The sequence below is a fragment of the Sphaerodactylus townsendi genome, linkage group LG02 (assembly GCF_021028975.2).
Source record: "Sphaerodactylus townsendi isolate TG3544 linkage group LG02, MPM_Stown_v2.3, whole genome shotgun sequence".
Taxonomy (NCBI): Eukaryota; Metazoa; Chordata; class Lepidosauria; order Squamata; family Sphaerodactylidae; genus Sphaerodactylus; species Sphaerodactylus townsendi.
This window is the reverse complement of record NC_059426.1, coordinates 111,040,490-111,064,945: the sequence shown is the minus strand read 5'-3', so window position 1 is coordinate 111,064,945 and position 24,456 is coordinate 111,040,490. Positions and strand designations below refer to the sequence as shown.

The 24,456-nt window shown below is 39.8% G+C and overlaps 1 protein-coding gene across 6 annotated transcripts in view; it reads left to right on the top strand.

The window, feature by feature from the left end:
- The first annotated feature begins 3,591 nt into the window (after window positions 1-3,591).
- Window positions 3,592-24,456, top strand: part of LRRC4C (leucine rich repeat containing 4C) — a 1,058,673-nt gene continuing 1,037,808 nt past the window's right edge. For 5 of the 6 annotated variants that reach the window (XM_048483631.1, XM_048483624.1, XM_048483625.1 and 2 more), the window contains exon 1: window positions 3,603-4,188. The gene's annotated coding sequence lies outside the window, so the exon portion shown is untranslated. Of the gene's footprint in view, window positions 4,189-24,456 lie in introns of all 6 variants that reach the window. The other variant, XR_007243465.1, reaches the window with a different exon arrangement.

Here is a 24,456-nt window from a genome sequence, read left to right as displayed (position 1 = left end):
TATTATGTATTGAAATAATTTTGTATTTTACTCTTGTTTCTTCATTTATTTTAACCCTTTCTATAAATAAATATATCCTGTTGCAGTGCTGCTATTTCCTGTGATTATAAATGGCTCCATTCTGCTATTTTTTGTGCTTATCAATGGCTCCATAAGAGTTCATCTGGGTTATGACTATTTAAATTTCTTTATGCACTCAATTACAGGTCAGATGTTTCCTGTTTCATATCAGTTGGGGGTTACCCTCTTGTTTTCCTACATCCTGTGTTCTTGTGCTTGACATATGCCTTGGCTTGACATATGCCTTGGGCATATCTGCAGACAGTGTTGAAAAGAAATTTTGGCTTTTTCCTTAGCTTTTGAAATTATGCAGCTATTAAGTGAGCAATAGTTCACAAGTCTATTAAAGTGTAACACAACGGTCAAAATATCTTAAGTCACATGCTTGTATTGATTATATGCCACAGCTTCTGCAGGAAACTTAAATAGTTGTTTATCATAAATAAACTTTCAGTTTCTCCTGCATTACCTGTAGTACAGTTTCTTTTTGGTTCCCATTTCCAAGTTTTTTCCCCATACAGTCTGAGCTTAAACAGAATAATTTTCTTGGAACGACATTAGAAGAAGAAAGTGTTTGGAATAGTAGAAGTTACACAAAACTCTTTACTCTTCTTTTACTGGCTGTTCCTGGCTTTGGACACCTACTTCCCTCTCTGTAGCATCAATATAAATATGAAAGTGGTCTACTTTTACTCACATCAAACACTGATACACTAATCATGTACACGACTAACTGGAAGTAAATTTCATAGACTTCAGTAGGGATTACTTCTAATTATTCACAGATATACTTGTGACAAATGTACATCTTTCAATATTTGGCACACCTGCTAAATGCTGAATTGGCTTGTTGGCATACATTTATATGATCAAAAAAATTGCAGTCTCCCTAGCTCTGTGATATGAATATTTAATACATAGCTCTGTAAGAGTTCTCATGCATGCTGCTAGGATTCAGTACCAATTGTTAGTCATAGACACTAGCCATTCTAAGATGGCAGCAGCACCTAAGTGGTCCTGAATGCTACTTCTATGACTTTATCATTAAATGGTTATCTTTTTCTCTTGCCTCCTATGGTGATGAAGGAACAGCCTCATTGTCATGTCTCCTCACAAAGGCCATCGTAAATGTTTCTGCAACCCATAATGCAAAGATCTTATGACATGGCTTCTCTGCCATGACAACTGTAGCAGATGGCATTGGGGACACATAAATTGTTTTCTTCCATGCACATCTGGTGAAGTAATATTTTTTTAGAACTACCCAGGTGGTTCAGACTAAACTATGATTTGAAACTGTGGTCTAAACTATGATTTGAGTAAGAATCAATTTAGTCCCATGTTAACTTACTATCTAAATAGACTTGAGAGAGTTACTTTCCAGTGCCAAATATTAATACAATTAATACAAAATATATCTACTAGAATTCTTCAAGGAGAATAATATTTTAGTACAAGTCATGTGTCCCTGACCTAAATGGCCCAGACTAGCTTGATCTTGTCAGATCTCAGATGCCAAACAGGATTGACCTTGGTTAGTACTTGGATGAGGTGCCACCAAAGAATTTCAGGATTCCTATGTACAGGAAGACTACTGTCAGACCACCTCTGTTCGTATTTTGCTTTGAAAACCCTCTAGGGTTGCCATAGGTCAGCTGAGACTTGACAGCACTTTACACACAGTCAGGTGTGAAGTCAGGTTTACCCATCTGAACATCCAATCTCAATTTTTAGATCATCTTAATGGAACTGTTTTAATTTCTTATTACACAATGTCTTCTTTGGGGTGATTTAGATCTTACTAGGCCTGGTTGTAGGACTAGAGAGTCCTTGATGAGGCTGGTAGAAATTGAATAAAATGCAAGTTGGGATTTTGGCAAGCACCTTGAAATATCCATGGAAGGCATGAAGGGAGTATATCCAATCCAGCTATTATGGTTATTATGGCCAGATGAATTTGACGAGGAAACTCGCTTGGTGCTGAACTCTATAAGCTGACTCCAGCGGATAAAGGCGAGACAGATGAGGCATGACAACCCTTAGCAAGTGATCATCTACAGGCAATGAGAAGTGAGCCATAACATTATTTGCTATGTTGAGTTTTGAGAAAGCATGGAAATACCCCTATGTAAGCGACTTAAGAAGGTGACCCATTAGGCGTAACCAATACTAAAAGACGCTAGATCCATCTTATTAGGTTAATATGATCCTGCATACAATTGCTTTAATAAAAGACTAATTTAAACAATTATTGTTGTCTTTTCTTATCAGTTCACTGTGTTTGGAAAATTGCTTTCATTAATGGAGTGAGACAAATGTTCTGGTCAATGTGCTTAGGATTTCAGACACCTTCAATTAGCTAGCATAAAATTTATATATGAGTGACTGTAGTCCAAGAAGAAAACTAACCTGTGGAAGCCATTTTGAATTATGCAGGTTTCTCTTCCCATGATCCCTAGTCATAGCTCCTGAGTCATATCTAGCATCATCTGCTGGATAAATCTAGGATTTCAGCCAACAAGAGTTTATCTGCTTGTAAGCAAAACTTGCTACAACCAGTAGCAACTTCTTTTTTCCAAGAGAACAATTTCCCCTCAGTGCAGCGCTATAGATGAATTTGTACATGGATGATCAAAGATGAATGGGGAAAGCCACTGCTTAGCCATCCTTTTAAGATACCCTTCTCTTTGCTCCAAGGCATCTCATCAAAGGCAACACACTATGCTGAGAGCTTCAAACTTAATTCAAATTTTACATTTCGTTGTGGGGGATATGATGGGGGGAAATGAGTAACAGAAAATATCCCATTGACATTCTGGAGAAACAGCCAAATATGAAAAAGAATGGGGAATTAACAACAGTGCCAAGATTCTGCTAATAGAACCACTAGGTGATTCTTCAATTTCTTTTGCCCCATCTCCAAATACTGCATTTAAGCATCATTTCTGTGTAGTGCTTGTAGAGGCAGGTCTTAAATATTCCCTCAGACTTTGTAGCGTTATTTACTAACTTAATTCCTCCTTTTCTCTGAACTTTTTTCTCTCCTAACTGCCAAGATGTGGCCTTAGGCTTTCAGGGAATTTAGCATAATATTGACAATAGAAGAAGATTCTGCATCTCTGATCTTCTTTAAAATAAGTAATTCAGAATAAATTCTTTCTTTGACAAATGTGGAAACGGTTTTCATGTAGCAACTGCAAATACAACCAGAGAGTGCTCTCCACAAGCATAAGAATACTGTCTTTCTCTATCTGTCTCTCTTTCACACACACACACACACACACACACACACACACACACACACACACACACACACACACACACACACACACACACACACACACACACACACACACACACACACACACACTTGTGTGCACCTGAACATGCATACACAGCGTGTAGACTGCCTTGAAGAAACTGTAGCTAACCACCTTATTAGTATTCCTCCCTCCGCTGTGTTTCACTTGCAGCAAGGGAGGGCTGAGCAAAATGCAGTAGAACAGGGACAGAGACAGAGCTGGCAATCATCTCAATGCAGGCTGCTGAATGTAGGGGGTGGAGGGGGATGCAGCAAAGCAAGATTAATAACCTTGCCATATTCCCGTGCACCCTGGAAGGAGATGCCTCCAGTGACCAAGTCGTCTCTGCCTTGATTACTTGGATGGATTGAGTGAATAGCTAGCATTCTACCTAGGGTTTTTTTGAGGGGGGGGGAGTGGAAGCAGCCTTTGCTGTTCTTTGAATCCTTTTACCCATCTGGGAAGGTAGCACTGAGACATACCATCTGCAGCATGCACAGCAGCGATTGGAAGCTTCCACTGGCAGTTTGCTGGACAGTTTTGATGAGTGAGGAGCCAGATATATTGTGCAAAGGGGGATTTCTGTTCTTGGGATACTGATTCCTTTTCCTCTTAATCTCCTCCCCCCACCCTCGACATATTCCTTTGCATTCTGGGCTCACTTTGGCCAAAGTCTTTTGAACGTGTTTCTTTGGGACTGGATGATCAGTAAATGGACCTTTTGAAAACTAATTGTTGAGCTCTGGTGTGACTTAAAAGAATACAGGTTAAGCTGGAGGAATTTTAATTTCCCTTGGAGAAGTTTTAAGGATGAACTAACTGAAAGGTAAGCCCAAGAGTCTCTCTGCTCTTTATTTTAACTATTTGTAGATCTTGTTAAGAGATGAAATCAAAGAACCCTACACTTACTTAACAGTACTGGATACCAATTACTTCTGTGTTTGCACAGCAAAGTAATACCTTAAAAATAGTTGTTCATGCTGCTGCCAGCTGATCACTGGAGATGCTTATTTTAGAGGCTACTAGTATTTTCAGTTTTTAGAAAAATGTGTATGGAATAGCTCCTTCTTCTCCGTTAACCTTCTCCTGTATTGGCAATAACTTGGATTGAAGTCACCCTACACACTAAGCTGTTGTATCCCCCCTCTGTGCCTTATAGCCTACTTACTTGAAATGATGGATATATGTGGGTTCAAAAAAGCTGTTCCAGATGCTCTCAGCTAGTATAGATTGATAACAAAATGGAAATTAGTTTGTGAACTGCTGTTTCTTATGTAAAGTTTTCTGTGAAGTCTGTGTTGCTGGTACAGTTTTGCCGCGGCAGTTTGCAGTATTGATTATGTCTTCTTTTAATTTTTTAGAATGTTTTTAAATGTGTTCTTTCATATACCTGAATCGAATACTTACTGTAACAGAATTACATAGCTTCTGTCAATTTTATTGTGAAAGATGAGATGTATATAGGTAAACTCATGTCAACATGTTGACTTCTAGTTCTGGTAACTTAGCTTGAATGTTAAGGTTTTATCCATGTTTCTGTACAGGTGTGCTGTTTTTTTTTTAATTTGATACTGGTAGTCGTCTACCATGCAGTGATTCCATTGTAGGGAGATATGATTGCAATATGACAACATGAAGCACTTCTTCAGTTGAGAATTTTGGTTGCTGCACTGACATCATTTTTGTTGGTTACCAAAGGAGGAGAGAAACCTTGTGTAAATTTATAAGTAGGGTTCTCCAGTGGACTTTCTGGGGTCACATTGCTTCTTCTTGATGCAAACCTTGCTAGTGAGTGTACAGTGGATAAATACATGTATATATAGCTGAGAATAAGCAGGGATTGAGACAGATTCATCTTGTGCGCGCATATGTATATGTCTATATATATAGTGTTCATAATGCAAGAATTATAATGTTGGATGCTTAACCTAGGTGAGAGGAGAAGAAGACAAAACTACTTGTCTTTCTTGTTTGAGCAATTAAATATTGTTTTATCTTGTGAAAAAATTCCTGTACAATAAAATTGAAAACTTAATGAAAAGGTTCTGCTATGGCTCAAATCAAATAATTTGGTGATACTTTATTCAGCTTGTCTGTTGCCTTTCCATTGAAGGTTAGCAAGTGTTTTTGCAGTTTTCAGGAGGGGGAGATGTCAAAGAAAGGTGAATCCAGATGCATTTTCTCCTTCAATATGCCACCCTGCAGTTTTATGTTGCTGCATTGTAATATGACATTCCAATATGTCTGTTCTATAAGATGACATGTCTTCAGATGTGTTATTACCTGTACTCCCCTTATATCTGCTTATTCTTATAATACAGTGGAAATATTGCTACTGCTTCTGCCTTGTCAAGTCATTATATATAAATTTCTTGAGGGAAGGATTTTAAATCCTTTGCATGAATCTCCATAGATAATTTTCTTTTGAGAAAGGATTCAAGGTGATGGAGAAAAGGGAAAGAGATGGCCTTCCTCATGGTTCGTGAGTTCAAGCTGCCCTAAACTCAACAAGGCTCTCAACTGAATTTGGAAAATCTCATTATACCACACACACCCACTAACAAATTGTCGAATACATGGATAAATGATGATCTTATGTGTAGTTGGAGTACAGCTCCAGGTAGTAGCAGTTTCCCTATGAGGGTAGAAAATGTCTGTATCTAGTGAATTAATCTGGTATATATTTAATACTATTTATTCTGCCATATGACATTTCAATGTCATGGTACTCCTTAAATCTATGGACACCCCGATTTCTAATCACAACAACTTCTCTGAAGCTCATACGTAATAGGAATTTATAACAAAATTGTTCAGCTTGCACCCAAAACTCTGTGTACTGGAAATAATGCTACTGAACTTATTCCTAAATGAATATACAGTGATAAGGTATTTTTGTGAGTATTGTTAGATCTTTGAAGGTTGATGTTTCCCTACCTCCTTTCCACATGATATTTCAGCATACCAAACAAAGTTATTGGACTGCATGTCAAAAACGAAATGAAGCTCATAAAAATTTTTTTATCAACTTCTGTGGTTAACTAAAGATCTCATAAAAAAGAAATGGTTCAATATAAAAATGTCTATTTGATGGTACAAACTTGATTTCTTACAGGCCCTAATTAGAAAAATGTGTGATTATTTCTTTTTGCTCTGCAACAATGTATAAAGTGTCTTAGTTTACTCCAGCGCAGGTGCATTACTTGTTAATTTATATAAAAACTCACCTGTCTGTATTTGTCAATGTGTTGCTATGGGAAAGTCTCTGAGATGACACACACCGAAGTAAATCATACTGCAGTAAATGTTCCTCAGCAACAATGTAGGCAGACTGAAAATTCAACACTGAATTACCCACCTGCTGTTTTTAAAATGTGGATAACAAAGAAAATTCAATTCACATGTCTTTGGGTTAGGTCTTGTCAGTCAATAGGCCTCAGTCAGTTGCTCAAAGCATTCAGTCTTCCAAACCCTATGGCTTTTGCATCATTCCCCCCACCCCCCTGTTTATAATTCTTTCCTCTGAAATGTTCTGAAATATGGCATCATGTGGCATTTGTATGGCGTGAGAGATGGATGATCATGTCTGTTTCATGCAACACCTTGTTGCAGTATACATTCAACATGCAGCATTACATTTGGGGTCTACAGAGAAGTCATCAGGGAACTAAAAATAGCAGTGCCTCCCTGTATCTTCACTGGGAAACTGTGCTGGTGAATAAAACTGAAGTAAAGTCCATGTTCCTGAATAACCTTTACATCAGATTATACAGTGAGTTCTTGCCATACTTCATCAGTGGAAGGTTCCAACTGGCGTTTACAGTTCTGTGTCTGTGGAGTATACAGATGTAGTGTTGAAAGCCTTTTTTAAGTAATGGAGTCTTGGTAGGCTGGTATTTGCTTCCTGATCATGATTCCAGCAAAACTGCTGGGACATTAAATAAGATGAAAATGATTACAAAATCTAGGAAATAAATCCAAAGTACAAGGGTTGATGGTCTGATGTTCTATCCAGCTCAGGGAGTTAGTTTGTTAGTATGGATAGTAAATCCTGTTCAAAGAACAGATCCAGCCAACTTTTTAACTTGGGCTCACTCAGCTCCCTGACTTAATACCGTTCCTATCCCAAATATTTGTCCACAAAGGTCTCGTGATCCTGATAAAAACCTTTTGGGGGTCGCTAAAGGAAACATTCCTTTTTCACCAGCAGAATAGTTGATTGGATCCAACCCAAAGTGCTGATATTGGAATCAGATGAAATCATATTAGCTGTAACAGTAGAAGCATTTTATTAGAATTTCTAACACCTTCCTGGTTATTAATACAAATTATATTTTGTAATTAAACCAAGTTGTCTGGGCCATAGTGTTGTGAAATCAGACCTGTTCAAAAATATGGGTGTGACATTAACACTTTGCCAAAAATAATCAGGGACTCATTGGAACAAAGCTACCATATCATTCTAGCTTCACGTTTGTTATCTGGATGTCTTAAACTTGGTTATTAATCAAGCAGTATTGTGGCAATGAGGAAGATACAAGATCTCCCCCAGAGTCTGTCATTGATTTGAAAGCCATGTTTCTTTCCTGCAGCGGATACCAAAGGTAAAGCTTATTAAGGATGCTGAATATAATCTTCAGGCTCCTTGAAATGACATGCTCATAAGGACATCATCCAGGTCACCTATGTATCTATTTAATGAAGCCCATTTCTGCTGCCTGGGCTGACATTTTTCGCAGCTTGCACCTCAGAAACAGTAAGAACACCAACTTTTAATCAAAATAATCCAAAAAAAGTAATGCTTAGATAAAAATACTCATATATTTGTGCATCTCCCTCCCACTTCATTTATTTCCTTACTTGGAAGCATATAATTTTAGAAGCAAACTGCTGAAAAAGCATGCTATTTTTGGCCACTGATTTTAATATTGCAAACAAAATAACTTCTCTACAAAACAGAGGTGAAGGGGAGGTGCACTGGTGGGATTTTTTATATTCTGTGCTAGAATGTTTAGACATACTCTCTGCCCAGCCAAGTTGTCTCTTCAGTTGAGGAGGTAGGGCCGTGGTGGTGAACCTTTGGCACTCCAGATGTAATGGACTACAATTCCCATCAGCTCCTGCCAACATGGCCAATTGGCCATGCTAGCTGGGGCTGATGGGAATTGTAGTCCATTACATCTGGAGTGCCAAAAGTTCACCACCACTGAGGTAGGGTAACAGATAAAGTATTTAGTAAGCAATAGGCATGCAGAAGGTAGATCATGGCCGCTCAATTATCCTGCCCAGTTTCCAGAAGGGCCAATTAGAAACTTCTTATTGAAGGGTTTCAGAAATATTAGGGATTACCTTTCTCTAATGTGATTTAACAAAGTGCTACTTTTTAAGGAAGTACAAAGGGTCACAATTAACAAATATGGACTGATTTTAATTCTAAGCTGGAAGTTCCAGGTTACTGAATATGGCTCCAGGATACTGAATATGACTCAGTTGCTTGGATCCAGCTGCACATTTCCATGGGCAGAAGGAGAATTTCTGCCCATGGAGTATGTCTTTCACACCTCCCAGTTCCTACTGCAGAACAACCTCCCCCCCCCCATCTCTGGGATAATGTTGAATGTGACAAAAATGGGGAGATGAGAAAATCATGGGATGGTCAGAAATCATTCTGGCTACAGAAACATTCAGCTGGATCCAAGCCAATGTAAACTTTCAACAGTTTGTGGATGATAGGAATCCCCATTAAGTTCTCTCCATGTATGCTTGTGTGTGTGTGTGTGTGTGTGTGTGTGTGTGTGTGTGTGTGTGTGTGTGTGTGTGTGTGTGAAAATTAAGTGATATTCAGATTCCTTCATTTTATACTGGGGAATGGGACTGCAAGTCTCTTTAACTTGAGAGAGTCAGCCGTCTTCCTCACAGGCAAAGTACAGCGGGTTGCAGTTGAGAGAAAGCAACCCAGATTGCCATCAGGGTGTTCGCATGCCTCCAGCGTTTCCCGGGGCATCCATTTGCTCGCGAGCAGCTGCACTTTGCATTAAAATAAAAGAATCGCGGATAGCGTGATTCTCAAATAACCTGTTTCAGGGGGGAGCGGGGCAGCCTCGCTTCAGAGGTGGAAGCTATGAGAAGTTCCCCCCTGAAACGGGGTTTTCCCCAACCCTAGCCCAGGTTTATTGGCCTGTGTGAAAGGGGCCTCAGTCTAGTAGGATCTCTTTAGCCCCTAAACCACGCATGAACATTAACAGTTTGCTTCAAGCTCTGCCATGCCCAAAATCTAAAAGTGCTTTTAACCATTTTAAGAAGTATAGAGTTATGCAACTTGTGAATGTGTTGATTGATTTTTTGAGGCAGTTGCTTATCTAGGATTTTTATAAAACCCTTTTTAAAAAAATGAAGAATTTTTTTAGGAGTCTTGTTACACCAAAACAAGTGTATGTTCCGAGAGGGTTTAGGAACGGGGTAAGGGAACCTTTAACACTCAAAGAGCCATTTGGACCCGTTTTCCATGGGAAAAGAAACACTTGGAGCATAAAATAATTTTTTGACATTTAAAATAAAAGAGTAACACTGTATATATTGGGTTTTTTTTTACCTTTAACTCTGCTCATTCTGGAGAGGCCGGATAGATGCGTCCGCCCTGCTGCCTGCAGGGTGAGCAGATGATGAGACAGCGGCTCGGCCTCGCTGCCGACCTCGAGCTGCACGCCCTGCTCCAACAGGGCAGAAGTGAGAGGAAGCCAAGTGGCACGCTTAATAGCTGCGGGCAGTTGGTGCACTCCACCCCTGCTGCCTGCAGAGGTGGGCAAGGATGAGGCCAGCGGCACCGGCCTGGAGTGGAGCCGCGGTGCAAGTGGGAGCAGAAGAGCGCTGTCGCGGCTCTCTTGAGCGCCAGGTTCCCCTACCCCCCCCTGGTTTAGGAAGGTACATAGACCAATTAGGGAACCAGAATAGAAATACATGAATCAAAAAAGAAAACAATATGTACATTATTCCATATACTTTCTCCCCCTTTTCTTCTCATTGTGCAAGTGTGGTATGTGTGCAGGTGTAAAGTAGCCAGCTAAAGTAGGATATTTGAACAAGGTGGGTGGGGCAGAGTCTTAATCATTTTCTATCCAGCAGTTTTTCTGCTAAAAATTCTCCCCAAACTATACTTGCCTTAATGGGGACAGAGTGTATTCTTGGATAAATAATCCTTGCAGCTACATTTGAATTCAAATGGTACATTTGCTATGGAGTCACAGAACTTGATAACTTTTCTCATCATGACATTATTTCTTGCCAATACTTTAAGACAAAATCCAAGTATTCAGAAATTTTGCTGTATATCTGACATAGCGAATGGTTAAGCAAACATGTTTTTTAAGGATTATTGCAGAAGTTACTTTATAGGAGGGTGACAACCATTCAGTTTCACCACTGGTTAGTATTTTGATTATATTGGTCACTGCTCTGCAGAGTGGCTGATGTGAAGCTTCGTTGAAGAAGAATTGTTACTCACCCTAATCTTCCAGAACAGATTCTGCAAAGCTGAACTGCCTTCTCCAGACCGTCTTTGTTTACAAGCGGAAAGGTATTTGTTTGCTTATCAAGTCTGCACTCCCATACAAAGGTACAAGTAAACTCCACAGATTTTCTTGAGAATTAGTTTAAAGTGAACATGTATAGGATCGTGTGCTGTCTAGTGTGCTAATATCATGAGTTATTCTTGACTTCTGAAGTGATACGATAGTTTTATGCAGTCAAGCATAAAATAAACTAAGATTCAATTTCAGAGAGGCAGAACTGTCCAGTAAAGTTCCCTATATTATCAGGCCCAGTTAAGAGTGAAGAAACTGCATGAATTTTGTTTACCCACCTTGTCTGTGCTACATCCAACTTCTTCTTTTTTTAGTGAGTAAATCATCACTTCCACTGCAAATTGCACAGAGATGTTTGTAGTATAATCTGATATAATAATTGGTACAATTCAGTGATGTGTGTGTGTGTGTGTGTGTGTGTGTGTGTGTGTGTGTGTGTGTGTGTGTGTGTGTGTGTGAAAATTAAGTGATATTCAGATTCCTTCATTTTATACTGGGGAATGGGACTGCAAGTCTCTCTTTGGCAGAGAGAGTCAGCCGATCTTCCCCTCTGAGCAAAGAAGGCCACAATGAGGTTGCAGTTGAGAGAAAGCAACCCAGATTGCCATCAGGGTGTTCGCATGCCTCCAGCGTTTCCCGGGGCATCCATTTGCTCGCGAGCAGCTGCACTTTGCATTAAAATAAAAGAATCGCGGATAGCGTGATTCTCAAATAACCTGTTTCAGGTGGGAGCGGGGCAGCCTCGCTTCAGAGGTGGAAGCTATGAGAAGTTCCCCCCTGAAACGGGGTTTTCCCCAACCCTAGCCCAGGTTTATTGGCCTGTGTGAAAGGGGCCTCAGTCTGTAGGACTTTAGCCCTAAACCACTATGAACATTAACAGTTTGCTTCAGCCAAAATAAGTGTTTTAACCATTTTAAGAAGTATAGAGTTATGCAACTTGTGAATGTGTTGATTGATTTTGAAGCGAAGTTGTTATCTAGGATTTTTTATAAAACCCTTTTTTAAAAAAAATGAGATTTTTTTAGAGTCTTGTTACACCAAAGCAAGTGTATGTTCCGAAGGGTTTAGAACAGGGGTAGGGAACCTTTAACACTCAAAGAGCCATTTGGACCCGTTTTCCATGGGAAAAGAAAACACTTGGAGCCGCAAATAATTTTTGACATTTAAAATAAAGATAACACTGTATATATTGGGTTTTTTTTTACCTTTAACTCTGCTCATTCTGAGAAGCGGATGGATGCGTCCGCCCTGCTGCCTGCAGGGTGGAGCGGAGATGAAGAGGACAATGACTCGGCCTCGCCCGACCTCCGGAAAGGCACCAGCCCTGCTCCAACAGGGCAGGCGTGAGGGGAAGCCGGTAGCGCGGCCCAGCCAGCTGCGGGCAGTTGGTGCACCCACCCTGCTGCCTGCAGGGTGGGCAAGGATGGGGCCAACTGGCTCGGCTCGTGGAGCTGCAGTGCAAGGGCAGAAGAGCCGCATGCGGCTCTTGAGCCGCAGGTTCCCTACCCCTGGTTTAGAAGGTACATAGACCAATTAGGAACCAGAATAGAGCTCATGAATCAAAAGAAAACAATATGTAATATTCATATACTTTCTCCCCCTTTTCTTCTCATTGTGCAAGTGTGGTATGTGTGCAGGTGTAAAGTAGCCAGCTAAAGTAGGATATTTGAACAAGGTGGGTGGGGCAGAGTCTTAATCATTTTCTATCCAGCAGTTTTTCTGCTAAAAATTCTCCCCAAACTATACTTGCCTTAATGGGGACAGAGTGTATTCTTGGATAAATAATCCTTGCAGCTACATTTGAATTCAAATGGTACATTTGCTATGGAGTCACAGAACTTGATAACTTTTCTCATCATGACATTGGCCCTGCTTGCCAATGCTTTAGGAATAAAATCCAAGTATTCAGAAATTTTGCTGTATATCTGACATAGCGAATGGTTAAGCAAACATGTTTTTTAAGGATTATTGCAGAAGTTACTTTATAGGAGGGTGACAACCATTCAGTTTCACCACTGGTTAGTATTTTGATTATATTGGTCACTGCTCTGCAGAGTGGCTGATGTGAAGCTTCGTTGAAGAAGAATTGTTACTCACCCTAATCTTCCAGAACAGATTCTGCAAAGCTGAACTGCCTTCTCCAGACCGTCTTTGTTTACAAGCGGAAAGGTATTTGTTTGCTTATCAAGTCTGCACTCCCATACAAAGGTACAAGTAAACTCCACAGATTTTCTTGAGAATTAGTTTAAAGTGAACATGTATAGGATCGTGTGCTGTCTAGTGTGCTAATATCATGAGTTATTCTTGACTTCTGAAGTGATACGATAGTTTTATGCAGTCAAGCATAAAATAAACTAAGATTCAATTTCAGAGAGGCAGAACTGTCCAGTAAAGTTCCCTATATTATCAGGCCCAGTTAGAGGAAAAACTGCATGAATTTTGTTTACCCACCTTGTCTGTGCTACATCCAACTTTCTTTTTTTAGTGAGTAAATCATCACTTCCACTGCAAATTGCACAGAGATGTTTGTAGTATAATCTGATATAATAATTGGTACAATTCAGTGAACCTGGAGGACAGTTCTCCCGTATTATAGGTCTTCCCACCTCAGCTCTATGAACATCAAACTCTACAAATCATGGGGATGATTTAAAGATGTAGTCATAGCTACAATTTTCCATACTTGCTTCTCAATATCTACCTCCATGTATGAAATAGCCACTGAAAATGTGACAGTTCTCAACAGTATATTACTATTCATCTTACGCAAATTTGTCATTAAGGCTGATTTTGCATGCTAAATTTGTCATTAAGGCTGATTTTGCATGCTAAAAGTGCCTCGGCATGCATAATGCCCCTGTGCAATGTGGAGTTCTCCACAGCACTCGGTATTGCAACATGTCTGGCATGCTGTTGCCCCTGCGGCACCCCACAGCAGTGGCTTTGCTATGGGACTTTCCAGAGCCTCAGAGATTGGGGATCTTTTGGAATACCCCTCCATTGCTCCAGTGGCTTCTGCTGCTGAGAAACGTCCTCGGCAGCAGAACAAGGCCATTTTTCCTTCCTCGCTGCTCTGGCTCACCCCTGCAATGAACAGATGTTTCCCTCCCTTGCAGAGGAATTAAAAACACAGAGGGAGAAAACTTGTAAAACCTTGCAAAAACAGCTATGACAGGCTTGTCGCTGAGGAGCCGGTGGCAGCGGCCCCCAACTGCAAGCCTTTGGAGTGGGCTTGGAGTCATCTCTACAGGTGCCCTGCTGGTGGTGAGAGGGCCGAGTTTGGGCACGTGCTGCATCAACAGCGATGTTAGTGTTAAGTTGTAGATTCCTCCTGGTAGATTAGCTGAGTTAGAGGTTTAGTGGGTATAGTGGCTACTTGTTTGTATTATTGTTAGATAGTTTGGCTAATATTAGGTATGGTTATTGCTTAGGTGGTAGGTAGCTGATGTTAGTGGTTGGGCTAGTTTGGATTTTGTTTGTACTAGAACCATTAGTGGTTAGATTAGTCCTGGGTTTCTATAGCATTACTAGATTGACTCTTGCAGCAGTTATAGCTAGTGTGAAGTAGTTTTAGTCCTATCAGAGTAGTGTTAATGTGTTAATATATTGTTATACTGTCTTAGATGTATTGATTTATTGTAAGTGTGTTGACTGTTTATGTATTGATTTTCACATGCTAATATATTGTTATTGTTATTGTATTGTTTTTTTATATATTGGTTTATCAACGTATTGCTATGATAGGGATTTTATATTGTTCTAGTGCTGCTGTTGCTGTTGTTTAAGTCGCCATCTGAGTATTTTGATTCTTAATTCTAGTTCTTAATGTATTTATTATTGTTATTGTTTATTCTACTATAATGTTTATTGTTTTATTATGTTGTTAGCTGCCCTGAGCCCTTTGGGGATAGGGCGGGGTATAAATTAAAACTGAAATTGAAAAAAGTGAGAAACCTTGCAGAGATGCAGCACGTGAAGGTATTGCGAATGGGAGGGTGGTGATTCCCTTGCACATGCAAGAAATTTAGATGGGGGTTGGAGTACTGCGATTCTCTCACACATACAGGGATTTTAGACCAGGGGCGAGGGTGCCAATTCCCAGCTGTTTTGTGCAGAGTCAACTAAATTGGTGAAAGTGGGGGAGATTCGTAGAAGACATTGCCAAAGACCTCATGGTGCAAGTGGAGGAGAGCCAGGGAGCAGTACAAAGTCAAAAGCAGAGTAAAGAATGTCACAGCAGCTGCACTCCCGGATGTAGCACGGGACACTTTTACTATGCAAAATCAGCCCAAGACAGCATCTTTTTTCCAAGTGAATGCCCTGCAACCCTAAATACCTAAGGCAGTGGTCGCGAACCTATGGCACTCCAGATGTTCATGAACTACAATTCCCATCAGCCTCTGACATCATGGTCATGGGAGTTGTAGTCCATGAACATCTGGAGTGCCATGGGTTCGCCACCATGGACCTAAGACAACCTCTTCAGTTCTACCATAGATTCTGATACAGAGAAGGATAATCTATACATATTTGTGGCCAATGTTGTATTTTCCATCTTTTCCACAGAACCTGAGAGAGCCCAGGAGTATTTTTTGTAATGAAACCAACATAGTTTATGCAAAAGATCTTGAAGGCTAGAGTATTAAAGAGATTGCTGTGCTGTTATTTATCTTTAGTAGCTTTAATTAAAGCAAAGAAGTCCTGTATGTTTCACTGCACAGGATTTATTTTAAAGGAAACTTCAGGATCTTCTGTTGAATAATAATCTTTCACCACCGCTTTCTTCAGCTTTGTGATTTTAGTCCTTGTTCACTCTTTCTCCCTCTGTCTATAATGTAAGGTTCAAAACCCTTACTGAATGATTGGAACCTGACACTCATACTGAAAGTCAGTAATTCCACTTGTCACTCTGTCATTTAATCAAATATATGTAATGATTTATTTAGAATATTCCACTTGCAAATATGCATGTTAGAGTATCTGAACAATAAGACATTTGAAGAAGCAGTGGCAAGATGGAGAAGTATGCAGCATCTCCTTCTATCACCAGTTTTATATTACCAATCATTCTCTGCTAAAGTGGCTTTTCTAGAAAAAAAGGGGGATTTTCTTTTGCAGTGCTTGACACACATTTAATTTTGGTATAGTCTGGTCTTCATGCTATCCACCAGTCCACTTCCACATATCTGAACTGTGAAAGTGGCTAAGTGTTAAAAACTGGGGGGGGGGGGAGGGACTGAATGAGGAACCCTGGTATAGGTATTGAAGTTTTCATGTCTGCCTGGGGGGGCCCATAAATTCAGCCCAGGAGTATAATAAGCACATATTTTAATTAAGTATTCATTGAGAATTGTTCCACAGGATTTTTAGCTAAGGGCTAATCCCGTTTGATAGGGCTGGTACATGGAGTATTAAAGCTACCTAGCATATTTTGTGGAAGTTTGTATTAATGTTGCTTTGAGCAAATTTTATTGGAAGTTTCATTGGGTCCACACTAGAAGAAGAAGAAGAAGAAGAAGAAGAAGAAGAAGAAGAAGAAGAAGAAGAAGAAGAAGAAGAAGAAGAAGAAGAGGAGGAGGAGGAGGAGGAGGAGGAGGAGTTTGGATTTATATCCCCCCTTTCTCTCCTGCAGGAGACTCAAAGGGGCTGACAATCTCTTTGCCCTTCCCCCCTCACAACAAACACCCTGTGAGGTAGGTGGGGCTGAGAGAGCTCCGAGAAGCTGTGACTTGCCCAAGGTCACCCAGCTGGCGTGTGTGGGAGTGTACAGGCTAATCTGAATTCCCCAGATAAGCCTCCACAGCTCAGGTGGCAGAGCTGGAAATCAAACCCGGTTCCTCCAGATTAGATACACGAGCTCTTAACCTCCTACGCCACTGCTGCTCCTTAGGACGTAGTTGCTGAAAATAAAAATGGAAGTTTTGTTTCAAGACATTATTTCTATTTCTTTTATATTTTCTTACTCTATTCTGAGAGGGGATGTTACTGTAAGATGCCATGTTTCTTAAATTTTAGCAGAACACAAGCTTTGAAATACATCTGGAGGAATTAAATTGATGAGAGTGACTGAAGCTGGACAGTCCTCTCGATAGTTTCAGCTGTCTGTAAAAACTGGTTGCAAGCTAATTTCACACATTTAAACTTCATTAATGTAAGGTCTAGATTCATGTGGATTAATATTCAAATGATCTGAACTGAAACTTTGTTATGTTTGGACATCAGGGTCTTTCTGCTCTAACATTTCTTTTTTCTTCTTTTCAACTTACTGCATGCTTCCATTTGTCATATTTCTTTTGCTTCAGAAAAAATGTAGTTCTGTAATCTAAGGGGAATGCAATGTGAGCATATTAAACTGACACTCAAATATCTTTGTTAGGGGTAATCATTTGGTAAATCTGAATGACCAAAAAAAAAAAAGCCCCAGAAAGTAATTTTGCCTTTGTTCAGGGGGTTTTGCCCAGGAAAACAAACAAACAAACAAAAACAGGCTATTTGGCAGTGCCCAATATCTTGGCTCCAAAAAAGCTTGGTAGGAGTCAGCTTTTTCAACTTTTCTAACTGCCTACAGCATTAGGAGATTCCTGATCCTGCAGGCAGCCCTCTCTCCCAGCTTGCAAAACAAATGCCAACTTCTCAAGTGGGGAGGAGGCCAGCAGGGCTACTTGTGGAGATCAGAAAATCAAATCTTTTCAGGAAACCCTCCGTCCCCTGTTCTGACCTCACAAGCAGAGAGGGGGCCAGCAGGACTGCCTGAAGGAGCCACGATCCACACAGGCAGTATTCCTTCCCTGCTTGCAAAGCTAGTTCCAACTTTGCAAATGAGGAGGAGGTCAGAAAGGCTTTCTGTGCAGATCAGGAACCTCAATATCCCCTGGCAATCCTCCCTTCCCACTTGTGAAGCTTGTTCTGATTTCACAAGTGGAGAGGGGGCCCTGTACAACTGAATACAAGGATTAGTTCAGCCAGTCCCTACATTCAACTGTGTGGGACTTGTATTTTTTGAGTTCAACTTTAAAACCAAAGCAAAAAACAAAAACAAAAAACAAATTGGAAAAGCCAAAACACCCCCCCCCCCCAATACAGGGTATTTTCAGTTCTCTTAAAGCAAAACCAGAAAATTACTGAAGAAAACAGTTGTGCAACCAAAATCCTCATAGCTTCTAGCCTTGTTCCAACAATGCTCATATTGAACCATAATGTCCCAAACAGTTTTTGGCCAGGGCATTTCAAGCCCCACCTCTTTGAGTTTAGGTGCCCTTCTGTGAGAAGTGAGGAACCCACTGAAGATAGAACATTTTCTGTATTTTGGTCAGAATGGCACTGCCTCCTGTATAAGAATGAGATAACCTGTGAATATTTGTTTTAGGATTCACCTAAGTCCAAGGAGTCAAAATCTAATTCTTAAAAGCCAAATTTTAGTCAACTGTTTTACACCTGCAATTTTGGCATGCTCACATTGATTATAATGTCTCTTGATATACAAACTGAATGAAGAAATAGGGAATGTTAGCAGGTAATTAACTTCTTCTAATAGTTAACATTCACTTAGAAAACAACAACCAACCATTCCAAGTCAATGACAATAACAAAAGTTTCTTTAGAGGTGCAGATTTTGAACAAAGCCACTTTTAATCCCAAAGCTCTTATTAACAGGTGTCAGTATTGATGTCTGGAAATCTGAAGAGTCTTAAAACAGAAAGAATCTTTTGTATTATTGGTCATTGTATTACTGGAGTTGGCTGAAAAACAAATATTCTAATGCACCAAGAACTATTGAGAAGTTTAAAAAACAAAACAGGGACTTTTCATTGTGAGAATTTAAGAGATGCAACAGCAAACTCTATGGTTCCCTTCTCCGCCATGATCTCATCAATCTTTATCTCTTTAGTGTCTCTTGCTCATTATCTATCTATCTATTTATCTATTTATCTATTTATCTATTTATCTATTTATCTATCTATCTGTCTGTTTGTCTGTCTGTCTGTCCTGTTTGTAAACCCTTTAAGGGATGTAGCACAGAGATGTCAATTCCACTCTGATCTTTGATGCAATATGATGCAAAATTTTGATTATGTTTTGCTGCACATGATGATTTTAATGCTTTATTGCTGTGCTTATTCAACTAATAGCTGAATTACAAATTAGTCATATGAATGTATAAATGCTACCTGGGGGGAGTATCTCCTTTGCATGCATAAGGTCCCAGTTTAATCCAGAGGATCCCAGTTTTAACAGAACCAAGTAGCAGATGATATGAAAGATCTATGTCTGAGATCCTGGGGAACCACTGCCTATCTAACTGGGCTTCACTGACCTTGATAGTCTGATAGTGTCAATGGACTTATTCAGTAGAAGACAACTTTATGTTCAGGTATTCGCCTGCTGTCTTTTTTTTCTTTTTCTTTTGCTTGCAAGCCTCATATGAAAATCATGTTTATTTGCTGTATTCCTGGCTTGACTTATGTGTGTCCCCTTCTTCTATATGGTTGAATTTTTTTTGTGTAAGTACATAGCAAATGATAATGGCAACATGGCTATCTTAAAGGTCAAAAACTTTGGAAAAAGTTGAGCCCTAGGACTCACATGAAGCTGGTTTTTACTGAATCAGACCACTGGCCAATCAAGATCTGTATTGTCTTCTCTGACTGGCATTAGCTCTCCAGGGTCTCAGGCAGAGATCTGCATGCAAAGCTTAGGCTATTCCACAAAGCCGAGTCCTTCCCACCCTCCTCTAATGATGGCTTTTTATGTTATACAAAAGCGTGGGAAGATGCTGAAGAAGCAGCATGAGTGCAATTCAGGTTGAAATCCAAAGCAGGGACTTGGAACCATTTTTGTCATGATGCAATTGTAGATCATACAGTAAAGGTCTCATTTCCATTTTTAACATTACAATGGAAGAATTAAAGAAGGATGAGTCACTCACGCTTGACAGCCCCCCCCCCATGCTTCAGAACAAGTACTGCTCATATTTATTGAAGGACTTCATATGTGTTTAAAAGACAAAACTGGTCTGGAGCTGCTACTTAGTCTAATAGTTGTGAATTAAAATGAGACATAATTGGAGAAGCTATACTCAGAGAAAGGCAAAAGAAGATTCATATTAAAATGATTATAACTTAGTGGAAGAAAGGGAAATTGTTTGACAAACTTAATAGAAAAAGATTGGTGATCAAAAAGGAATGGCGGTAGAATAATAGAATCATAGAGTTGGAAGAGTCCCCAAGGGCCATCAAGTCCAACCCCCTGCAATGCAGGAACAAACAAAGCACTTCTGACATATGTTCATCCCGTCTCTGTTTAAAGACCTCCGAAGAAGGAGACTCCACAGCTCTCCGAGGCAGTGAATTCCACGGTCGAACAGCCCTGACAGTCAGGGAGTTCTTCCTAATATTTAGGTGGAATCTCTTTTCCTGCACCTTGAATCCATTACTCTATGTCCTAGTCTCTGAAGCAGCAGAAAATAAGTTTGTTTCCTCTTCAACATGGCATCCCTTCAAATATTTAAGCATAGCGATCATGTCTCCCCTTAACCTTAGCTTCTCCAGACTAAACATCCCTGGCTCCCTAAGGCTCTCTTCATAGGGCATGGACTCCAGACCTTTTACCATCTTTGTTGCCCTCCTCTGGACCTGTTTCAGCTTGTCAATATTCTTCTTGAATTGTGGTGCCCAGAACAGTACAGAATATTCCAGGTGAGATCTAACCAATGCGGGATAGATAAGTACAATTGCATTCCTCGATCTTGACACTATACTCATATTGATACAGCCCAAAATCACATTGGCTTTCTTGGCCACCCATCACACTGCTGACTCATGTTTAGTTTATGGTCTGCTAAGACTCCCAGATCCCTTTCACATGTAGTGTTGTCAAGACAGGTGTCACCCATACTATATTTGTTAATTTCATTTTTTTCTGCCTAAGTATAGTATCTTACATTTATCTCTGTTGAAATTCATTTCTCTAATCTGTCCAGGTCGTTTTGAATTCTGACTCTGGCCATTTCCGCATGGGCCAAAAAAGCCGGTAAAAAAATAGTAAAAATAGCATTATGGGCAGAGTGTTTGCATGGCTGCCACTGCAGAAATGCAGCTGCAGCAATATAGCAACGCTCCAGCAGCCCCACAACAGTTTATTTGAAAATTGCTCAAAGAGTGAGTCTTTTCAACAACGGCGCTCCACAGCCGGTGTCCTGCGAAGCACCTGCCAGTAATCGATGCCACAGAACCTGCATTCACAATGGTAGCCAATCCTGGCACTGAATGCCTGTGATGTCTACACAGGGAAAAAAGGATGCCGTTTGCAAAGTTCAACCATACGAAGCGCTGTGGTTCAGCTGATGTGCTACCTGTCCACGCAGCACCCTCCCATGCAAATGCTCCATGGCTGCAGTGCTGCCAATAACACCGACGCCACAACGGTGTAATTGGCTGTGCAGAAATGGCCTAAGTCCTCTGGGATATAAGATAAGCCTCCTAATTTGGTGTCATCTGCAAATTTGATTAGCATGCCCTCTATTCCATCATCCAAGTAGTGGATAAAAATATTGAATAACACTGGGCCCAGGACGGAACTCTGTGGCACCTCACTAGTCACTTCTTTTCAGGATAAACATGGCCATTAATGAGCACCCTTTGAGTTTGATCAGTCAACCAATTACAAATCCATCTAATAGTAGCATTGTCTAGTCCCCATTTCACTTGCTTACTTGTGAGAATATTATGAGGCACCTTGTCAAAAGCTTTACTAAAATCAAGGTATGCTACATCCACAGCATACTCTTCATCTACCGAGCTTGTTACTCTATCAAAAAAAGGGAGATAAGATTGGCTGGCATGATGTGTTTTTCAGAACCCATGCTGACTTTTTTGTGATCACTGTATTCCCTTCTAAGTGCTGGCAGACTGTCGGTCTAATGATCTGCTCCAGAATCTTCCCTGGTATTGACGTCAAGCTTATTGGATGGTAATTATTAGGGTTCTACTTTTTTCCCCTTTTTGAAGATTGGGATAATATTAGTCCTCCTCCAGTCCATTGGGACTTCTCCTGGGCATGCTGGATTTATGCAGCCCAAATTTTTGCCTGTGAGAGACAGCAGTTATCTTGGTAGGGATCCTCTGTTCTATAAATGAGATGTATAAATTTAGCACCTCTAGAAAGACAGGAAGCTGGAGTTCTCCTGGAATAATAATAGATCTCCAAACAGAGGTCATTTAACCTGGAGGAAATGGTAGCTTTAGAAAACAGACTATATGACATCACATTCCTATTGAGCTTCCCCAGGCACCTTTTGCATTCTTCAAGGAGTCTTCTGAATCAGAGTTAGCAGCCCTACCAGATGGAATGCATCACCTTCTTAAGTTTCTCCTTTTCAGGCAACTGCAAAAAGATACAGAAAAATGATATATACTTTGCCCAGCATAGAATTTTTTTTAAGTCTATTCTTCATGTCATTCATTTTTCAGCTCTTGCTAGTAGTATGATCCTTCTTGAAGAAGGGCTTCCTCTTTCTTATTTTCCTTCCTTTAAGCATGGAAAAAAATAGAGAAGAACATTTGAAACCAATTCAAAAACATCAATTGCTTTTGGAATTCTTGCCAGTAGGATTCAAATGCTTGGCAAGTAAAAAAGATTAAATTCAATGTTCAAAAGCACTCAAGGCATTACAATGAATACTGAAATGTCATTAAAGGCATTTGTAACAATAAAACAGAGAAAATAAATGAACCACAAGCACTATAGCTTATCCTACCAGGTATATCCCTGAATTTCATTGTAGGATTGTACAGTGCAGTGTATCAAGAGACAGGTGAATTTGTGACCAGCATAATTTTTTAAGCATTAAGCATTTTTAAGTCCACTAAAAGAAAGTTCATGATATGAAATAGTTCTTGAAGGTAGTGGTTCTTTCCCATCCCTTTGTAAACTCAATGAAAAATGTAAACTTAATGAGTTATGGGGGGACTTTCTGTTGACAAAAAGAAAACTGGTAGTGGTAATTGGTTGTGCTTCAGGGACAATGCTGTAAAGATTTCTTGATGCATTTTGCAAAAGGGAGGCAACTGGGTGGGCCTTTCCTGGATTCATTTGGATATTTTATGCAAGAACATTAAATAATACAATGTGCAGCAAAAGATCAGCCAGAATGGTTTACTGTTGGCCAAGTGGAAGCATCCAAGCATATGTATATCATGTGTGTTCCATTAATTGTGCAATGGAATGATTGAATCTTTCCATAACATCATTAGAAATATGTTGATGTTGTTTTTCGGGGTGGGGGGGGGGAGGTAAAAAAATCCCAGTGCAATCTTTGTCCTGAGATGCACATGTTAGAATCTGTAACATACTTTGAGAACTAAATAAAATGCAATCATTCTAAAAAGAAAGGTGTATCTCTGCAGGATATGAACTTATATCTCAAAAAAATAGCGGCCATTTATGTATCAATTGTAATGTGGGGTACATAAAATGGGCCACCCCATAAAAATCAACAACAAAAAATCTAAATTTCAGTATTTTGGTCAAGACTGCATTTGTTCTTTATTTTTTTACTGTAGTTCTTGGGAGTTCCATCATCAAACCTAATCTTGGATAGTCAATTGTCCCAGTGCTGTTTAGTAATTTGAACTTCATGTTTTTTTAACAGTGATTTTTTTTCATCACCCAAATTTGCCAAATGTTTGCAGTTTAGCTCATACTATGAAACAGACATTCTTGTTCTTTTCCCTCTGACCACATCATGGCATGTTATAAGTTTGGTAGCACTAACTTCCTAGCAGTATTCATGCTATGCTAGGTCAGCATCATTTCTCTTACTTAATTATAGCTTCAAATAGCTCACAACTAGTGAGAAGGCTTGGGTTGGTGGGGAGGGGCAGAAGAAAAGCCACCATTTGGAATTTCTGAACAGCAGACTGAGATGCTGTGTTCCTCTGTGACCACTAGGTGCTGCTGTGGAACCATGTTAAATTATACCAGAGACTACCACAACAGAAACAAACCTGCCTCTAAAGGATGGGTCCCTCCCAAATCACCACATTAAATCAGATTTCTTCTAAGTAAATATAAGGTGATTGTTCTAACTAATTATTTAATAACCTGTATGTGCTAATATGACTTAATGTGTGTGGAGACTCAAAAATCCATCTAATAATAATACTGACAATATGAAGCAAGTCACTTGAACAATCATGGATTGCTGAAGAAAGTCACACAAACTTGTATGCTTTGTGAACATTCAGGGTTAAGGAGGTACCAGTTTGTCTGAGATGGAACATTCTAATCTATAAAAGTCCACCAAATTTCTCCCATGAGTACAGTAGATGTTCCAGACTAAATCTGGAGTAATCTATCATCCAGTAATGTATATGTTAGGAATTCTGACAGCAGGAATCTGACAGAAAGCACTTGTTGTTTACCAGGTAGCAAGCCTAAGGAACTTCCAAAATAAATTTAAAAAGCCAGGATAGAACTCATAAGAATAATTGAGAGGTTCTGCATATCAATCCAAA